The following is an 18,285-nucleotide window of genomic DNA, read 5'->3' as shown; positions in this document are numbered from 1 at the left end:
GTTCTAAAACCCTTTTTAATATGTGTTAAAAAAAATAGCCCTACAGTTTTTCTCATGCTAATGCCTGAGCTATCTTTAGTTCCTTTGAAAGAGTTCCACAGTCTGGTTAATCTCCCCATATATAAATCTCTTTCATACAATTAAGCCTTTATTTTTTATTCAGATCCCAGTGTAGGAGAGATGGTTTTAGAAACAAATCCATTTACCTTGTGTTGCATCAAAAACAAAACCCTTTTTACATGGAAGTGGAAACAAAGCTAAAACACAGACACATTTTTCTACACAGTTTTGGTTATTATTGCTGTATGGTGTTGCAATAAAAGATTTCAGAGAATTATCATCCCCACAAAAACTTTCCAAGAAAGAGATTACTTTCAAGGCTTTCAATCCCAAGAAGTTTTATAGAAAACCAAGTGACAAAAGATGCAGAATTGATGATGAATGTTTGACTTGCTCACGATTAATGGAAACCTTAAGGCCATAACTTCGCATGGAGTTTAACTGTTTCCTTGGAATACCACATTTATATGCTTTTAGGGATGTGGAATTGCAGAGTTTTACTCAAATATCAATTCCCAAATGTTCCAGCTTTATTTATAAATGTTCCCACTGATTATTCCCCCTCTTTTTGCCTGAAGTGAAGCCTAAGATTAGGAAGCACTCCTGGAATATTTCGATTATTTTTAAATAGTAGGTTAAACAGCATCAGCAAAAGTTGTGCATCCTTTCCTTTCTTTCCATCCAAGTCCTAGAAGGACTTGGAAAGACATTAGAAATATCTTGGGGCAGAGACCACTTTGTCCTGGACAAAGACTTGTCAGACTTGTTTCTAAAGTACAGAAAGTAATAAGAGTAATCGGTGGATAGTTTGGAGAGTGTTTTCACTTGGCTCAGCCTGCCCTGGTCCCAAGAACACAGAGGCTGTCACTTTGTAATCAGATCTTGAGGAGCAGTTTCATATAGCCATGCTAGATGTGCTCACTTCGGTTTAAGGCTCATTTAAGGGAGAGGAGGATGATGCATGTAGAAAGAGTGAGGGTTACTTTAGAGGAAAGCAAACCCAGCTTGGCAAGGGGCATGGGAGTCTAGAAAACCAAGAGGAAGAGGAGGACAGTGGTTTGGCAGAATCATTGTTCTGGACTTCGGCTGGGCATAGCACAAAAGGCAGCTGCCATCTGTAATCCAGCCTTGGGCTGCAATCATGGCATATTGATGTATTTTATGTGACATAATACCTCTAGAGGCATTGCAGTGCTAAATGTATAGGTTACACGAACACAGTTACTGCATCTGTCTTAGCAGTGCTGCTTGGATGTTATGGAAAGCAGATGTACACATGTTCGGTAGCTATTGTGCAAGAGAGCTGGGACTGAAACTAGTAAAGAAAGCAGTTCTTATAAAAGGTAGGATGTTTAAATCTCAAAAGATTAAAAAAGAAAGGGATATGTGTGTGTAAAATAAACCTTGACATGGTCTGTCATGCTTTTTGTCCCTAAAGGCAATAATGATGGACAAATGTGTATCTGGAGCTTGGGAAGCATCTCCAACCTGTCCCCAGTCAGTGCACAGAGACAGCTGCAGTCGTCTAATGATTTGGGGCTTTTCTTTCTTCTTTTTCTCCTCACTTTAAGTTTATAGACTTCTGTTCCTAGTTTAGAAAACAAACTACAAACCCCTACAGATTGTTGCAGATCCAACAATTTAAGCATATTTTAACTCTGACACAGAATTCCCTCTTGTGCATAATATGAAGGATATGCCTTTGTCTGCAGGAATGCTGTGTGAGACAGCAATTCTTAAATAACCAAGACTTCTATAATACTCTTTCAGTCAAATGACTGCACCACATATGATAGCTGCATAGGGAGTGGAAAGTTGAAGCGTGGGAAATGTAGAAGGATGTGCTACAGTTAGGAGTCTTTCTAATCCGAACCATATTACTCCATTTTACAATAAAATAGAATAAGTGTTTCAAATTAGTTGTTCAGCCTCCAGTGTCAAAAAATTTAGCAGAAAGTTGGTAGATTTCAATGTTTTAGCAACTACAATGCAATTGGCATCTTCATCCCACTAACAAACATCCTCGTTGGTAGGATGAAGAGACGTGTACATAGCGTTGCCAATGTATTAGAGATTCTGAATGCCTGGACTTGGTTCATCCTCCTGTCTTCCAAAATGACTATTCCTTTTATCTAGGGAACTGAATTTTTTTTTAACTTTGCTCTTGTCTCAACCATCATCTTAAAAATCAGTTGCATCTTTACCTGGTTTAATAGTCTGTGTTCTTGTGCAGAGGGGAAAGTTTGGCGATGTAACTTTTCCTAATCACTTCTCCAGCCCCACCTGATTTAGCTTACATGGGAGGCAGAAATAGGAAGCTCCGGGAGGTGTCTGCTTGGCAGCCTTGAGGCTGATGCATTATCTGGCATGGAGAAAGCAGTTATGTGCTTATCTGTCAGTATTTCCTAATGCTGACCATGTGAGTCTACCTCTCTTGGCAACAGCATAACTCCTTTTCCATGTTTTAGCCCTCACTGCACTTCAGTAAATCACTGTAAGGGTTGGCTGTGAGTATCTGCTGGAAACAATGAGAGGAGTCATTTAGTGACAGGTTTCCAACAGGAGGTGAATTGAAGTTGAAATCTGAGTGTGTCCTCACTAGCTTTGGACATCCAGGGAACACTGGCAAACTTGTACATCTGTTTTTCTAGGCGATACCGTGAACCTGGTAGGAAGCCTTGATGCTAGTGTGTTTTAAGTTGGTCAGTTAAATGAATTATCATTGGGGGGAAGGAAAGGAGAACCATAGGCTTTCTCAGATCAGCTTCACAGCAGGTACGGGGAGTAAGAGGTGTGTGTGTGCATACTGGGCATTACTGGTGTGACAAAAGATGCTACTTCCCCCTTAAAACCTTGCTCATCTTTATAAATGTTACTGACCACTGCTTCAGTACTACAGACCTGCAGAAAGATCTGTTGTTGCGATGCACTGTGCTGCTTGTTTTAATGATCTTTATGGATGGACATTTCTTGGTTGTCCACTCCTAGTGAGGAGAGATGCGGGTCAAAGCCGTGTGGGCATGTAGTGGGTTTACAAGGGAGAAGGGTCTGTAGTGTGTGTGTGTGTGTGTAATGTAGACCTGCATGTGAAATGTCAAACTGGATGAAGAAGAACCCTGGTGCAGCATCTGATGTATTGGATCTCGGTTTACTGTTAGATGAGTTTCATAACAAAGGTACTGGAAGGAATCTTTAGGAAAAGCTATTCAGCCAGGCTAAAGTAAGCTCCACCTTTAACTGTTGTTAAACTGTATTGAAGGTATCTTGCTACCTTAAGGTAACTTGGCTGCTAACTTGGTTCTTTCCACTTTGAGCACTGGGGAGCTGGTGTAAGTAATTTTAACTCCCTCATTCTTAGCCTGAATTGCTCTTCTTTGTTTTTTTTTCTTTCCCAGCACAACTAGCTTTGCTGCTTAATGTCGGAGAGGATTTGTTAGCAACGCAGTAACATCTCGTCTTTCAGAAGTTACACCCTGTCACAGCGTCATAAGCTTGTTGGGACAAGCTGCACCTCTCTTCTCCCTGCGAGAGAAATCCCTTCCCCTCCTTCTGACTCCTCCATACTACTTGAATGGAGCCTGGGCTGTGCAGAAGCTGAGATACGGTATGTTTATTCAAATACATTTGAGCGTGTCATCTTTGCTCCCGACTAAAACATAGCTGCGTGGGATTTTCGTGGCACCGGGAATAAGGCTCCCAGTTTGCTCTAACAGTTGTTGTCTCCAGCTCTGCTGTTTAAGTACAGGGTGGCAGGTTGTGCTGTGTGGCAGACTGTGTGTCTGGCACTTCCTCTGCGGAGCTGTGCTTGTTTGGTTTTGTTTTTACACACTGGTGGTGTGCTGCAGGCCTGTCCTGAAATAAAACGTGTGTATGTGTGGGGGGGAAGTAAGAGCAGCTAGCCATGGGTGGGACTGAGCTGGAGAGAGCAGCCAGAGGGGAAACAAAGGCAAGCTGGTGTTAGCTGAATACAGTGGGGAGCAGCAAGCATGGCAATGCTGCTGCTGAGGATGAAGTGCCTGGCAGGGTATGGTTCGTTTCACCCAGTGAGTCCAGGTAAGTGGAAATTAAATACAGGATTCACTCTGACCATTGCTGTGCTGTGTGCAGCCCTGCTGAAGGTGGCAGGGGGAGAAATGTGTTCGCTGCTTTTATGGCTCTTTCTTTGTCTCAGTAAAGATGTGTCATTCCTTTCCCTGACTTGTGCAAAGGCATGACGATGAGCTTGGGAGATGTGTCCTGTTGTCTTAGCTGAGACCTGTACTGTGGAGACTGCAGGGAGAGATGTTGGCTGTTAGGAGGAGGTAGCAGGATGGTTGGCTGCTCTGTGGGACCTGGTTCCTCTGAGTTTAAGGGTGCAACCCTTACTTGATGAGTCCTGGAGAAGTGCCTTATGAAGGAGCAGCAGTTGCAGGCCCAAATCTCTGTGCTGAAGTGCCAGAAACAGCATTTAATGCTTTTTCTTGTTAGTAATTTTTATAGTTGCACTCTAGACTTTTAAATCTTATTACAAGCTACTCAGAGTCCCCAGCTAACACTTAAGGTGTGTTGGCCTGTGTTGAAACAGCTCATCTTAAACAACAGTGGGCATACTTTACTCAGTGGTGGAGCTGTTAAATGCCTTCAGCGCACAGTGAGGATGTAGTATGTTACCGGGGAAGGAGGAAGGTTGGAGACTATGGTCTGAACTGGCTGTGTTGTCTTCCACACCCTTCCAACTGCAATGCAGTGGGACCTGGTCCTCACACACCTGGATTTTAGGTATGGGCTTCCCTCTACCCATGTGGTTCTGTACCCTTGGGCTGCAAAGTGGTGCTGTAAGGACTGCCAGAAGTAACAGGGAAATGGGAAATGAAGCTATTTGCAAACCTCAAAATCCTGGTTCGTTCCTTACAGGAAGAATCTTATTTCCTTCCTTGGAATGGGAAGGAGGAGATGGAGCTACAGGTGTAAACTATCATTTCCATTTAGAAGAATTTCCTGGTAGACCTAATGCAGTATCTGCTGATGGCAACATCAGCTGCTCTGCTGAGATGTTCCTGTAGCAGCCTGTTCATCCTACTAAAACAAGCAGTCAAGTAGCTTGTTTTACACAACTAACTGGAGAGAACTGGAGGAAAATGGGATTTTTGTTTCCTGTGTGCTTCATGCAGGACAGTGGCATGTAGTTATAAAATACATGGTGTGTGTAAACTGTGTTTGGTACTAAAGGGCTCTCAGTGGTGCTTCACCAGGATGCTAAAATTGTACTGTGGTTACAATGGATTTTGCTGCCAGCTCATCATTGGTGCCTGTTGTCTTCCTCTGCAAAACCTTTCTCGGTACAGCATGATGATAGTGCTGGACCTCCGGAGGTCTTGGGGATGTGCTGCTGCAGTGTGTGTGAGTGCTGGATGGGGCGCAGGGGGATCTCTGTCTGATGCTGTCTGCAGCTCTTCCTCATAGAGCTTCCCAATCCTGTACCCTGGAGCCATCAAACCCTGGGGACTCTCCCAGGTCTGGGGCAGGTGGGAGCAGAAACTCCTGTTGTACATAAAAAGATGTCTGATAAGGCTGTAGGTACCGCTTTGCCCAGAGCAGCTGATGCCTCGTGCTTCTGGAAAAGAATGAAAGATCTGGGAGGAGGAGGAGGTAGTGTCTGGCTGGGAAGTCTGTAGTAGATGAATCATAACACCTGTGTGTAGCCTGCTTTGTTCCTCTGGGGTTAAGGCAGGTGTAAGCAAGCAATGCCCATCACCGCAGGCTGGAGGGGCTCTTGTTTTAAGGCTGCCCATCACATTCAGTCCCTGATATCACTGACTGTTGTGCAGGCTTTGCTTGGCTCCATGCAACTCATGCTGTACCCCCTCTAAGCTCTGGGGGTCCCAGAGTCAGTCCTGATGCTGGTTACCATGTTGTTGTAGTATACATCCCTAAAGAGGTGAGGCTCGTTTGGGGTCAGCTAATCTTAGCTGGTTTATTTATCCTGAGAAATTCTGCATGTTTGCAACCCGTGCCTTCATCTGTGGAATGAGACAGGCCGTCCCTGAGGCTTGTGACTTTAAATTTGGAGGTTGGTTCTGTATGGAAGCATAAAGAAGGTGAAAGCTGCTTGTGCATAGGGAGAAAAATCATGGAAAGCTGAAAACAAAGTCCAGTCTCTGGTTTTCTTTTGAGGAGTTGGAAAGACCTGCTTGAAATACTTCCTTGTTTCAGTGGTCTCATGTGAGCTGGCTTTTGTAACCCTAACTGCAGGGTAAATGGTTTTGAGGGCTGCAGTTCTGAGTCAAGTGGCACTTCACAACACGCCAGGTCTGTAAATAAACATCAAAGCAAGAGGGGGTTTGCTCAGGGCAGGGCAGAGAAACACCACAGCAAATGTCTGGTGCAAACCTGAAGGCAGGAGTGTACCGCTCAATATAGTGTGATATAAGGAGTGATAGGACAGAAAGCAGGGAAAGGAGATAAAGCCCGCTTTGGGGTGGCTCTATGTTCAGGAATTCTTCTGATAAAAATCCCTGCCAGGCCCCAGGAAGTTGGCCTGAAAAATGAGCAGAGGAGTGTTCAAGGCAGACTTGAGGCTTTAAAGCAGCTTAAGCTCAGGCCAGATGTACTGATGGGATCCAAGGGGATGGACTTACTCGTTTCAGGCAGTTCCTCAACTTCAACATCTTATTCCTAGTGACTGGCCTTGGCTGTAAGAAATACATTTGTACTCGTGTCTGCCTATCTGTAACTGTTTCTGATATCTTCTGGTTTACTGTGACTCTGGTTTTGCTTGAAACAGTGCTACATCCTGATGGTCTGCCTAACGGAGGTGTTGGGTGAGGCATGTAGGCATGTCATCCTACTGTAGTGGGAGGAAGGATTCAGAGGTGTTTATTGATGGCGCTTTGCACCCTTCTCGAGCACAAAGTGTTCTGAAAGCTTTGCATTTGCCACTTGAGTGTGTAATTCTTTCAAGCAAACAATCTCTGCCGCTGATGCTCGTGTCCAGGGGGAGGATGGGGAAAGGCAGGAAGATTAAATTAAATTCAAATTTACCACCATCCAGTAATTTCTCAGTACTGATATGATAGTAATCTAACATTAGCAATGGCCTCATTACTGTAAAGCGTAGTTCTTTACATACAGGACACTTTTTTTACTGGCTAGAACCTCCTGGCATGGTTACAGCTACCCTTTCTGTGTAAATAATACAGGTTAGAGTAACAATTTACTGGGATAAATGTGTCCATTCTGAGTGTTTAATGATATTGATTAGCAGAGGAGAAAACCAGTTGTGTCCTTGATTTTAGTGAAAACCAGGCAGCAAGGCAATAGCCATTCATTCAAACTTCCTGGGATTAGGATCCAGATAGTTTGTGTGAGCTGGGCCGGAATGTGCTGGTATTTACCCAAATTCTGAAGAAGACACTTAGCAGAGGAATGTGCTCTGCGTGCTCGCCATTCCGCTAGGAAGCTTTGCATGTAAAGCAAACCCCCAGCAAGTATTTGGAGGGCTGGGGGCTTCAGAACAGCGTGTCCTCTAGAATCTAGAAAGAGCAAATCACCCTCAGATCCCTTGTCCTCTCTTCAAGCTCCATCCCAACCGATGCTGCTGCCTGGGTGGTTACAATAAACCTCTTTATTTCATTTTAATATGTCTGTGTGAATACCTGATATTCAGAACGGGACTAGGAGAGATGAATTGCTGCTGAAATTGGTAATAACAGAAAGCAAACCTGTCTGACAGCATCTGCCCTGTGATCTTCTGCGAGCAGGTAAAAGAATCCTTAATTAGCTTTTTGCAAGGGTGGGGTAGTGTCTTAGTGAAGAATTCATTTTGGAAAGTTACAGCAGGATTTGTTGTTGCCTGGGTTAGAGTAGCCTAATGAATTGCCTTAAATTAGCTCCTAACCTATAGTAAATACTGGGCTTAAAGGGAAAATGTAAAGCTATAATGCTTGCTGTGGGCAGAAGGGAGGGAGCTGACTGGGAGGGACTTGTTAAAGGTAACAGGAGAGCACGGTGGCTCCCAATTGTTGCCAAAACATTTCTGAAAGCTCTTTGTACTGCTCCCGTTTTTTCCTTTTCTACCTGCATGAGACACCTCAAAGCTGGTCACAGGCTCTAGGACAGGTGTGATGTGCATGTCACAGTTGCACAGGTTCCAGGCTATAGTTACTCCATGAATGCCTTATTTGACCAGTTCATCATCTGGATGTGGCCCAAGTCAGAGCCAGTCTGAGGCCTTTGGTGTTTGAACTTCCACCTTCCAAAACACTGGAAGTTTTCTAGTTGGTGGTTGTGTGCACAGCCATATCAAACCTAGAGCAGAGGAAGCAGCAGTGTCAAGCTTGTCTTGCACGGTACTGAGGGCTCGGTGCAGGGCTGTCATTTTTAACTGCTGTTGTGGCAGGAACACAGCTCTTCCTCCAACAGTGCTCAGTCAAACTGTTGTCAGCCTAGACTTGTGTCTTAGATTGCTGCAGACTACTGAAGTAAAATTGGGTGATGGAAATGGGAGGCTACTGTAAAACAGGGGATAGATAAATACTTACTTTGGGACTAAATTCATGTTGTTCCTGAAGAAAAAGCCTTGAAGGACCATTCTGAGCTGCTGGAGTAATTGGAAATGGGGGCTGCCCCACAGTAAGGGCTAAGCCATAGATCATCAAGGGCTGCTCTAGTTGTGCCTCTTTGTTTCTGGAAGATTGATAAGCATGTCCCCTTGGTGGTGTGAAGTTAGTGGCTGGTTAGGAGGCAACAAGCCTCCTACCTTGGGACCAAGTAGTGCATTTCAGTGCACGTAATGATAGCTTGCATAAAACAAGTGTGGAGTGGTTTGAGGGCAAGTTTGGAAGAGCAATGGCAGGGAGTGTTGGGGCCTTAAACTGGGTGTCCCTCTATTGTCCATGTGCTGATAATGGATCTGAGTCATTTTACCTGTGGGACAGAAATAGTGAGAGTCACTCTGCTTCCCAAGAAATTGCTGTCTCAAAGCAAGGTATTCCTTTTCCCAGATAACAGAACCATGGGGGTGACTTGAATGAGAGGCAACAAGTACCTTTAACTCGGTACAATTGCCTGTGAGGCTTGATAAGTTTGTAATGCTTATGTTTTTGTAAGCTCTGTGCTGCTCTATTGGTGCACCATGAAATCTGTGTGCTTCCCATATTGAATGCTCTTTTGGCTTGGCCACTGTGAAGGTGCTGAAGACTTTATTTCAAGTCTCTAGTGATGTGTAGAAATGATTTGAATGAATTGAGTAGCTCAATATCCCATCTCCAACAGCAGCCAGTACCAACTCCTTCAGGAGCTGATCTTTCAAAGGTCCTGTGTGTGTTGGGATGGGTTTTTCCAACTTGACTCCCAGTTAGAAACTGGCTCATGTCGAAGTATCCAAGTGGCTTCAAGTCCTGGTAAAACTCTGATTTACTTAGACCTTGCTCTGAAAAAGGCTCAATATTGCTACGTCTTTATGCTTTGGAGGTACAAGAATTTCATCCTATGTGTGTTTAGGTTGCTGGAGGAAGCCAGTCTGAACTGCTGAATTGAGGGAAGGGAAAAGAAGCTGTAACATGAATTAAAACATAGTCGCTATTTCTAGAGACATGTTGTCTCGAGTGGTTTTAATCAGCAGCATTTAAAGAGTCTGTCATTGCTTAGCAAACAGTTGGCTTACAGAAATACTGCAAAACCAAACTAGGCAATACCCCTGCCAGGATATTCTTATCTTCCCAATTTGTTTCCTGTCTGTGTACACAAGCAGGATGAAAAGGGTGCATGTGGAGGAGGTGGTAAGGGGAGCTCCTCTGCATGAGTACGGGGCTGCTTGTTGAGATGTCAGTCCAGAGAGACAGCTGCCTGTCTGTGAAAGGATTTGAGGTACCACTTCTAGAAACGGCTTTGGGCACCTCCTGGGTTTTGCTGTGCAAATGATTAGGGATTAAGCAAGTTCTCAGCAGGGAGGGTCTGGTTTAAAACAACAGCTGGGCAGAAAGGTGGAACCCCCCCAAGCTGTATTCTATAAAGATTCATTTAAAGAAGAAAAATTGCCAATGTAAATATGGCTGTGTGCTTTTAAAATGCATGCACAGCTCTGCAGTGTAAGCTACTGCTTCTGCCCCTTGTTTTGACAGTCTGTGCACGTAAACCTGGATTCCTTGCATAGCCATCACGTCAGGCAGAGTACTGTATTTGAGCCTGCACTTTCTGCACTGCTCTCCTGCTTGCTTAGATTTAAATGGGATGATGACAACTGCCAGAGGAGAGGTGCTACAGAAGGTATGGCACATGATCTCTCCTTTACTGGCCTTGGGGGTAGCTGCTGTGACCCCAGGCTGGCAAGCCATAGCTTTTGCTTAGGGGTTGTGGCACTCCTGGAAGAGTGGGGAGACAACGGCCATGTGAGGTGGGTGCAGCTCCCCAGATCCAGGTGCAGTAAAGCAGTTTTATGTGAATTGGTGCTGCATGAGATGAATGCAAATAGCAGAGAAGATGGAGAAGGAGGAATACCCATATCAATGTTGAATTGACAGGCAGGTACTTGTCCAATGCTGCTCTGTAGTTGCAGTCAATCCCAGGTCTGAATAGCAGACCTAGTGGTTTTTGTCATTGTCCCGTCCCCCCCCCCCCCCCCTCTAAAAGGGGGTGTATAATTCTAGGCTCTGACCCAGGATTAAGCCCTGAACTTTGACAATATCTTTCACCACCTCAGACTAAAGGCAGCTTCTCTTAATAGGCAAGCACCTACTGTTGGGGTGTCCAGGATGAGGATGCATAGCACAGGTGCTCCATGGGGACTGGACTTAAGTGTGTGCAGGAGAATGCCTATATACAGGAATAACTGCACGTCTGCTCCCATGAGTTCCCATAAATCTACCACTTCTGCAGGCAGTTGTGTTAGATAGTAGACAGTCATCTTCTGATGTCCCTGTGTTTCTGAAAGCTGATCACTAAATGCCCAATAGTATTAAGTGGAGTATGAATTCTTGAGGCTTTCCAGGCATGTTGATGCTGTTACACAGGGATGTGTGCCAAGGTGCTCTCATCTGAGCTGCTTAGTGAAATCTGAAACTGTTTGGAGCTATCTGCCTTTCAGGGCTGCTCTCAACCAACAAACCTGGGCTGCTGCTTTCATGAAAAGGTGGATGAATCCATAGTTCTCTGTTAAAAAAGTATCTAAGCCATCTCCAAAATAACCCTCAAAATGATGCTGCTGCTTTGAGGGAAGACTGGTGCTTGTGTCTTTCTTGAATTAGACAAGGAGCTATTGCTGTGAGCAGGAACACTACTGTTTGCTTATGTTTCTGTGAGTTACAACCACATTATCCCAGTACACATGTGTTGCTCCAGCCGATGTTGCTGGGCATGGCAAATACAGCTCGAATATAGTTTCTTTGGCAGCTCTGCCTTCCTGCAGTGATCCACTCAATTGAAATCTTCCCATTTGCTTTTCTTGTTCCTCACAATCTTCATTCTTGTGTCACCTTTTCCCTCCTTGTTTCAGTGTCTGTTTTGGAAACTGTCACAAGGTATTTTCAGATTAATCTTTTCCTCTTCACTCCCTGCATTGCCTCCCCATTTCCATCACTATGTGGCCTCTGGGTCTTCTTGTAGCTGCTTTGCTTCCTATGCTGCCAAGACAAAGGAAAACCCACCTTCTGTAGGGCTGGTTTCAGGCCAAGTCTGCCTTGTTTCAAATCAGTGTAGACACTTGCAAGAAAGGAATACGAAATCACAGCGTCTGAATTGCCATTGCACTGCTGCTGACTGTAAAGGGAAGAGCAAAAACAAAACACACACACAAAATTGGTGGATATTTTCATGTCTAGCTGTGATGTGAATGTTTATAGCCATGCAATGGCAACCCAGTGCATGTAGGTAAGATATATTCCCAGGGAGGTCTTTGCCAAGGACGGGAGGTCTTTGCCAAGGACAGGAACAAGAGCAATATTCTGCTTGCATTTCCTGGGCTTTGTTTCAGGGTTTTGTTTCAGGAGGATTTTGTGGCACATGTTCTCCCTATGTCAATGGATGTGAGGAGCAGATCATCCCTTCCTAGAGATCTCCTTGGCCTAGGAGCAGTGTCTGTACACATGACAGTGTGAGGAGTGTTTGGGGAGAGGGGATTTGGGGTTGTAGGGCATGTCTAAGAAAGCATTTAACAGCCCCTTCATTTAGGGTAGGCAAGGAATGTAAGCAGCAGAGGAAGCTTGGAGCTGGGTTTTTACAGGAGAGCTAGTTGTGTTTGTTGTGACAGAAAGCTCATTGCTGCTCTGAGTAGTTGATAATTGAGATTCTTTGCCGTGACATGTAAATAGATCGGAAAGCTGATAGGAAACAAGAAGCACGCTGCAGCTGTAGAAAACGGACTTCACTTGTTCATACACCTTGACTTCTGGGCATCATGTGGGGATATACCATTTCAGGACAGGATAGTTTTTCTTTTTTGGGTGACTTGCACCTGGCCTGGATGGATGAGCAGCTTAACAGGCACCAGTTGTTGGCCACTCGTGCTCCCACACAAGCTCCATGGGACAGCTGGCATCTGCCCTCCTTTGGATGGTTTCTGACTTTCACTTGCTGCTGTGCCCCATCTCCAGTTCATACTAGCAGTTGTACTTTCTTCCCCCTGATTTGGAAAGGGGAGTAGGCTTTCATTTTCCTCTCTGAAGGACAACCTTGTATCCCCAAGAACCCTCTGCAGGAACCCTGGCTGGTTTGCTTTTTAGAAGACAGCTCAATAGATACTGCATCGTCAGCAATTGTGACAGGTTCATACCTTGCTTGTCCCTGTAGCGAGAGCAATGGTAAGTTCTTTCACAGTTGCACTGAAGCAGGAATGTGATGTTCAGTGTGGCATCAAGGGAAGCAAGTGCCCATTTTTCCCTGGGATTGGCACAGACCTCACTCCTGGGTCTTTGCATGCCCCAGCAGGGGCATGGAGAGTGTGTGCTGCTGCAGGCTCCCTTTGTTCCTGGTTTATTGGGCCTGTCTGACTGCAGAGCTGGGATTCGCTCTGCCATGTTTCTTCAGCCTATATAATAGGTGCTTGTGAACATCTAATAATCAAACCCAAAATGAGATGCATGAGAAGGTAAGGTTGCAAAGAGGAGATGTATAAGCTTTCAACTGTGTATGCATGGGACATGCATCTCTGGGGATGTATGTTCATAAATGCCGTATTTGTTGATGGCACAACAGAGACCTAATTACAGGCTTGTTCTGTCACAGCTGTTCTGTCTTGTACAGACCAGGCATAAGTTTGGGCTCCCCAGGGGAAAATATTGTGTAATTGTGTGTGTATATCTTAATGTTACCCATGTAAGGCACAATGGAGAATTTCCTGTCTTTTTCACTATGACATTGTCATACTTGTCCCTTCCACCCCCAATCCTTTGCCAGTATCTGTGGATTTGTAGTATTTTGCTTAATTTTCTTTCCCCTCCCCAGTTTGATGCTCTGTGTTCCAGAACTTCAGAGGATGTCTTTTTCTGGGTCAGACCCAGCAGGATTTGTACCTGAGACATGCAAATGCAATGAGCAAGAAATTAGCAAGCTGTCTGACACTATTGTTTTCCTCAAGAAGTAATTTTTAAAATGGCCATGTAATAATTTCCTGCAGTAAAGGTGGTTTTCAATAGAAACACCCTTGGAGCTACTGGACCTCAAAGCGTAATGCCACCCAAGGCTGTAAAATAAATGGGGGGATGGAGGGAAGGTGGTGGCAGCAGCAAATCTCCATGTTAAAGCATGGTAAAGCCAAAGCAGAGTCCCTTGAGTATTGCTAATGCTATGTGATGGATGAGAACTTCATAAAATAGACATTTGGAAATTTTTTAAAGGACTTTCACCACGCAGTTGCTGACAGTAGTGTAGAAAAGCAATACGTGGAGAGGGATTGTCTCTTGCTTCCCTTCCTCTGGAAAAGGGATAGAATAAAAACTTTGGATTCATCTGCTGTGTTTCTTACTGGGGCAAATATAAGCAGGCATAGAGCCCGACTGCAGTTACCTTGTGCCTGTACCTGGTTTGATTTCAGTGGAGCCACTCAGGACAGAAAATGAAGATGTGATCTCAGAGCATCATCTTCCCAAAGAGTGTGCTCATGGGGAGCATAGTTCCGCAATGCACACTTGTTGCATTAGCCTAATTGTGGCATATACTTGAAAACAATTAAAGCTACAGTTTAATTTCTGCTTTCATGTTGTCTTTGTTTCCTTGTTCCCTTACTTAGGACCTTTGCAAAGGCTTTATTGAGCTGTGTTGTCAGAAGTGTAGCAACATCAGGTCAGGCATTCATGGGGATCAGTTGGTTGCTCTTGGTCACCCAGCCAAGAATCTGAGCTGGCAATGTCTGAACAGACACACAACTTCCCAGCTTTGTCTCAGGAGCCAAGGAACTGGCAAAAATAGAGGGACTAGGTTTGAACTAGTGGTAGAGATTCTTACAAACTCAATTGCTGTCTATGTACGTGGCTGGTGTAAATAGCCAGGGCTCTGCTGGTGGAGTTAATGTGTTACAGAGTGAGGATCTCAAATCATTCTTCACCTTCTAATCAGTGCAGTGCTTCCTGTTGCTGTTAATAGTCTTGTGATCAGAACTTTGTTTCTGACTTCACCTTTTCTTAGATTCAATTGGATTTATCCATATCACTTGATCTGTTCATGATATTTCTGTGAAGAGTACAGCTTGAAATATCTTTAAGGTTCTTTTTCCTAGGAAATAGTACTCATTATTTTTCAGGGGAAAATGAATAATCCCCCAAGCTTGTCCTGTCTGTTCCAGGAACAAATCCATATGTAGTCACTCTAAATTTTTTTAAGTTATTTAGACTGCCTAATGCCTTCAAATAACCACTGTTCTTGGGTTCCCAGGTCTATCTGAAGGAGGGAATGGCATATAAACTAATTTCTGTGGGAACAGCAGTCCTGGGGAGAGTTGGTGTGCTTAAGCAAAGCTGTAGCTCTTGAGCGATAAGTGAGTGGAAACATCTGAATTCTCCAGAATGTGTTAAAAGTGACTCGATAACAAGAGGTGACACAGCCTGCACAAAGTGCCATGGCTTGGTGCCTACCAAGTTACTGGAAAATGAGCAGCTTGAACTTTCATGTCAAGTCCTAGAGAGGCTGAGGTGCCCGGTTTTCCAAACTATTGACAAAGTGCTTCATCAAAGCAGTCTCTTGTCACTGTGTGTATGTATCCTGACTGTAAAGAGCATGGGAGTGCAACCCAGAGGATGTTGGACATCCAGTGTAAAGAGCTAATGGCTGGAAATGAAATCATGTTCATTGGTTGGAAAGTGGCCGCATATGAGGGAGTAGCCTGCAGAGCTTTGAGAACTTCAGGTGGAGAGAAGCAAACTTGGCTGTCACCCATCAAGCTTATAGAAAACTTAGGGCTCAGACTCTGGTTCTGTTGAAATTAATGGAGAAGCTTTTGTTCCTTAAACCATAAAACCAGGGAAAGGTTCTTACTGTGGCAAAGGTAGCCTCTGTGCATGTAGACGTCACTTACATAATGCGCCATATCAAGATATCCATTAAATTGAAATTGGCTTCCTCAGCTGCAGAGAGCCACCGTGTTTTCTGCTATAAATAATGAACCCATTTTCTGCAGCAAAAGTAGTCCCTTTAGGGAAAACTGATCAAGGCCATTCCCAGGGTCTTGGAGCTTTTAATGTGTTCTACAGCTGGGCTGCTTTGTGTCTATGCTGGTCCTCAAGCCCTGGCTGGCAATTGCACAGGACTAAAGGTATGCTGCAATACTGTTGGTGTCTATGGATCTAGTGCAATACGGTCACCCTGTACAAATGTGAGGGAGCTCATTTGTGTCACATCTTAGGCTAAGGACTGGAGAAATCTACCCATCACTTCCAACATCACTCCTAGTAGGATAGGAGTAACCTTGAATGCCTTTGCTTTGCTTGTCAGATGTATTTTACCTTTTTTGACTCTTGAAAGGATCATTATTTGGTTGGAGTTTGGTCTGTGAGGATTTATTGATGTTTGTAAAGCAATCTGTGATCTATTACTAAGATGAAATCATGTTTCCTTATTGCTGCGGAAATGTAACTGGTGTTGACTTTGAAAGCAATAAATTGCTTCTGCCAGGGAGGGTTTTCTTGACTCTGTTCTGAGGCTAGATCACTTTTTAGGAGCGCTTTATTATGTGAGGTCATGTGGGTGGGAAGAATCACTGCTCCAGCTGGTGCTGCATCACTCTGAGAAATTAGATGTGCTTGAAGGAGTAACAGTTTTAAAGACAGTTCTTGCAGGGAAGATGTGGTGTTGGCTGGTGGCTCTTGCTGAGAGGCAGACTGAGGTCCTTTAGGCTTCATTAAATGTCAGCTTTCATTGGAAAGAGTAGGAGAGTGGTGAAAGATGGGCCTGCAGTAGATGCAATGATAGGTGCTTCAGTATGCAAGCAGCTGAAGGCTGCCTTCAAAATTGGAGCAGTTCTGCTTTCATTGGTACTGCTGAAGACTGAAAAGCATAGGTTGAATAATTAGAAGCTCAATTAGCAAAATTAAAATGAGAGGAACTGTTTCCATTGCATGTTATGAACAGCCTCTGCCAGTAAATAAAGCTTTTATTGACTTTGATTAAAACCAGCAGAAAGTGAGTTAACTTTGATGTTGTTGTGCTTTCAAGCAGTTACCAGGCAAAACTGGAACAGCCTCCTGTTAGTTTTGCTCCTGCTTTCCTGCTTTGTCGTATTAGGGATATAAAAGGAAGAAGTTCAGAGTTTTGAAAGACAAAACCACTTTACCTGGAAAGACTGAGGAAAATATTCTGCATTAGCTGTGTTTGGCTTGAGCAAAAATGTATTTAGCAGTTAAGATTGAAATTGTTTACTGATGCTTGCTTAATCATGAAATGCAAGGTGCTAATACTTTCTATATTAAAGCAGATTGCAACTGGAGTAGATAGGTACAGCATTTGCAGCAGCCTGGGCTAAGCTTGGTCCCTACACTGCCATGGAACATCATGTGGGCTGTTTGCCTGTGTGGGTCTGGTGAAGCAATATATTTGGTTGTATGCATTAGAGCATCGGGTAGTGTAAAGGAGAAGCACATGTGCTGTGCTTGCTCATGTTGGTGGGTGCTATAGCTTTTGTTGCTGTTCCCATTTCAATTTACTCTCCTACTCCAACTCTGGGCTTTAAATTCTTGCAAGTGGGATGGGCTGGATTCTGGAATAAACAGTACAGCTATTCTGAATGTGACAGCAGAACCTGTGCTCCCACCATTGTGAGGTGGGTTTAAACAAAACAGGGATAAAAGGGGACCTTTTTTGTATTGTAAAAAGCTAAGTCCTCTTCAGAGCTGTACATCTGTTTGTCAAATTCATAAGTGCTTTGATTCAAGGCAAAGTCCATAAGATGTTAAAAACCAGGCTGTCTGTTGCTGCCTTGAAATCAAAATGAAGCCAAAAATTACAGAACCGAATTAATCATCTCTGAGTTTTAAATCTTGCAAGTAATACTGTATAAACACTTCACATCCAAAGGGGATTACAGGCAAATACTGAGCTGATGGAGGAGTTTAAGGATGTTCTGAATTGCAAAGCAGGCATTTAGAAAGCATTTCTGGAGCTGCACCTCTGGGGTGGGAGCTGGGAGCACATAGAGGGAGGGATGAGGGTGGTGCTTAAGGCAAGCAGCAAAGAGGAAATCAGAGTTGGCAGGGCATGGAGAGACTGAATGAGAGCAGAAGGCAAATGTTCACGGGCCAACAGTGCCCTATCCCTGCTCTAGTCCATCCACTTCGAAGTGTTACCTGTGCCAGTGGTGTTTCCTATGCTTGGTTTGCTCAATGGGTTTTGGGGTATTTTGTGTTGGGTGCTGTGGTTGAATAGGGTAGGTGCAAGCCCTGGCTGCTCCTAGCCCCAGTGATCTTTGCTAAGTGTCTTTGCTCATCTATGAAATGAGCATCAGCCATAGTAGGAAACTTGGCTAAACTGATTATCATTAAGTACGTGGCATGGCATTTTGGGTAACTCTGAAACACAGTGGGCTATGAAATTCTGTGTAATCCTATGTTATGGATCATTTTATTTATTGTGATAACAGGGGAGGGAAAGAAGAGCCAACCTGTGTATATTTGTGATGGAGGAAAATTAGTGCATTGCATGGTTTTTAATGCTGCATCAGGACAGGTATCTCCAGAAAACCAAGTGCTAGATTCTTCCTTGTAGAATGAAGAAGACAGTTTCTGAGTTCATCTTCCCTGTATCTCCAATAGAGTGTTCATGATTAAC

The 18,285-nt window shown here is 44.1% G+C and overlaps 1 protein-coding gene across 2 annotated transcripts in view; it reads left to right on the top strand.

The window, feature by feature from the left end:
• Nucleotides 1–18,285, top strand: part of FRMD4B (FERM domain containing 4B) — a 138,590-nt gene that overhangs the window by 13,047 nt on the left and 107,258 nt on the right. For both annotated transcript variants that reach the window (XM_057422940.1, XM_057422935.1), the window contains exon 2: nt 3,456–3,664. The gene's annotated coding sequence lies outside the window, so the exon portion shown is untranslated. The remainder of the gene's footprint in view (nt 1–3,455; nt 3,665–18,285) is intronic.

This window comes from Pezoporus wallicus, unplaced genomic scaffold (assembly GCF_028554395.1).
Source record: "Pezoporus wallicus isolate ANWC-B61680 ecotype Strahan unplaced genomic scaffold, APGP_CSIRO_Pwel_v1 contig_7073, whole genome shotgun sequence".
NCBI classification, from domain to species: Eukaryota; Metazoa; Chordata; class Aves; order Psittaciformes; family Psittacidae; genus Pezoporus; species Pezoporus wallicus.
The sequence above is the reverse complement of the archived record's forward strand: the minus strand, read 5'-3'. Positions and strand labels throughout refer to the sequence as shown.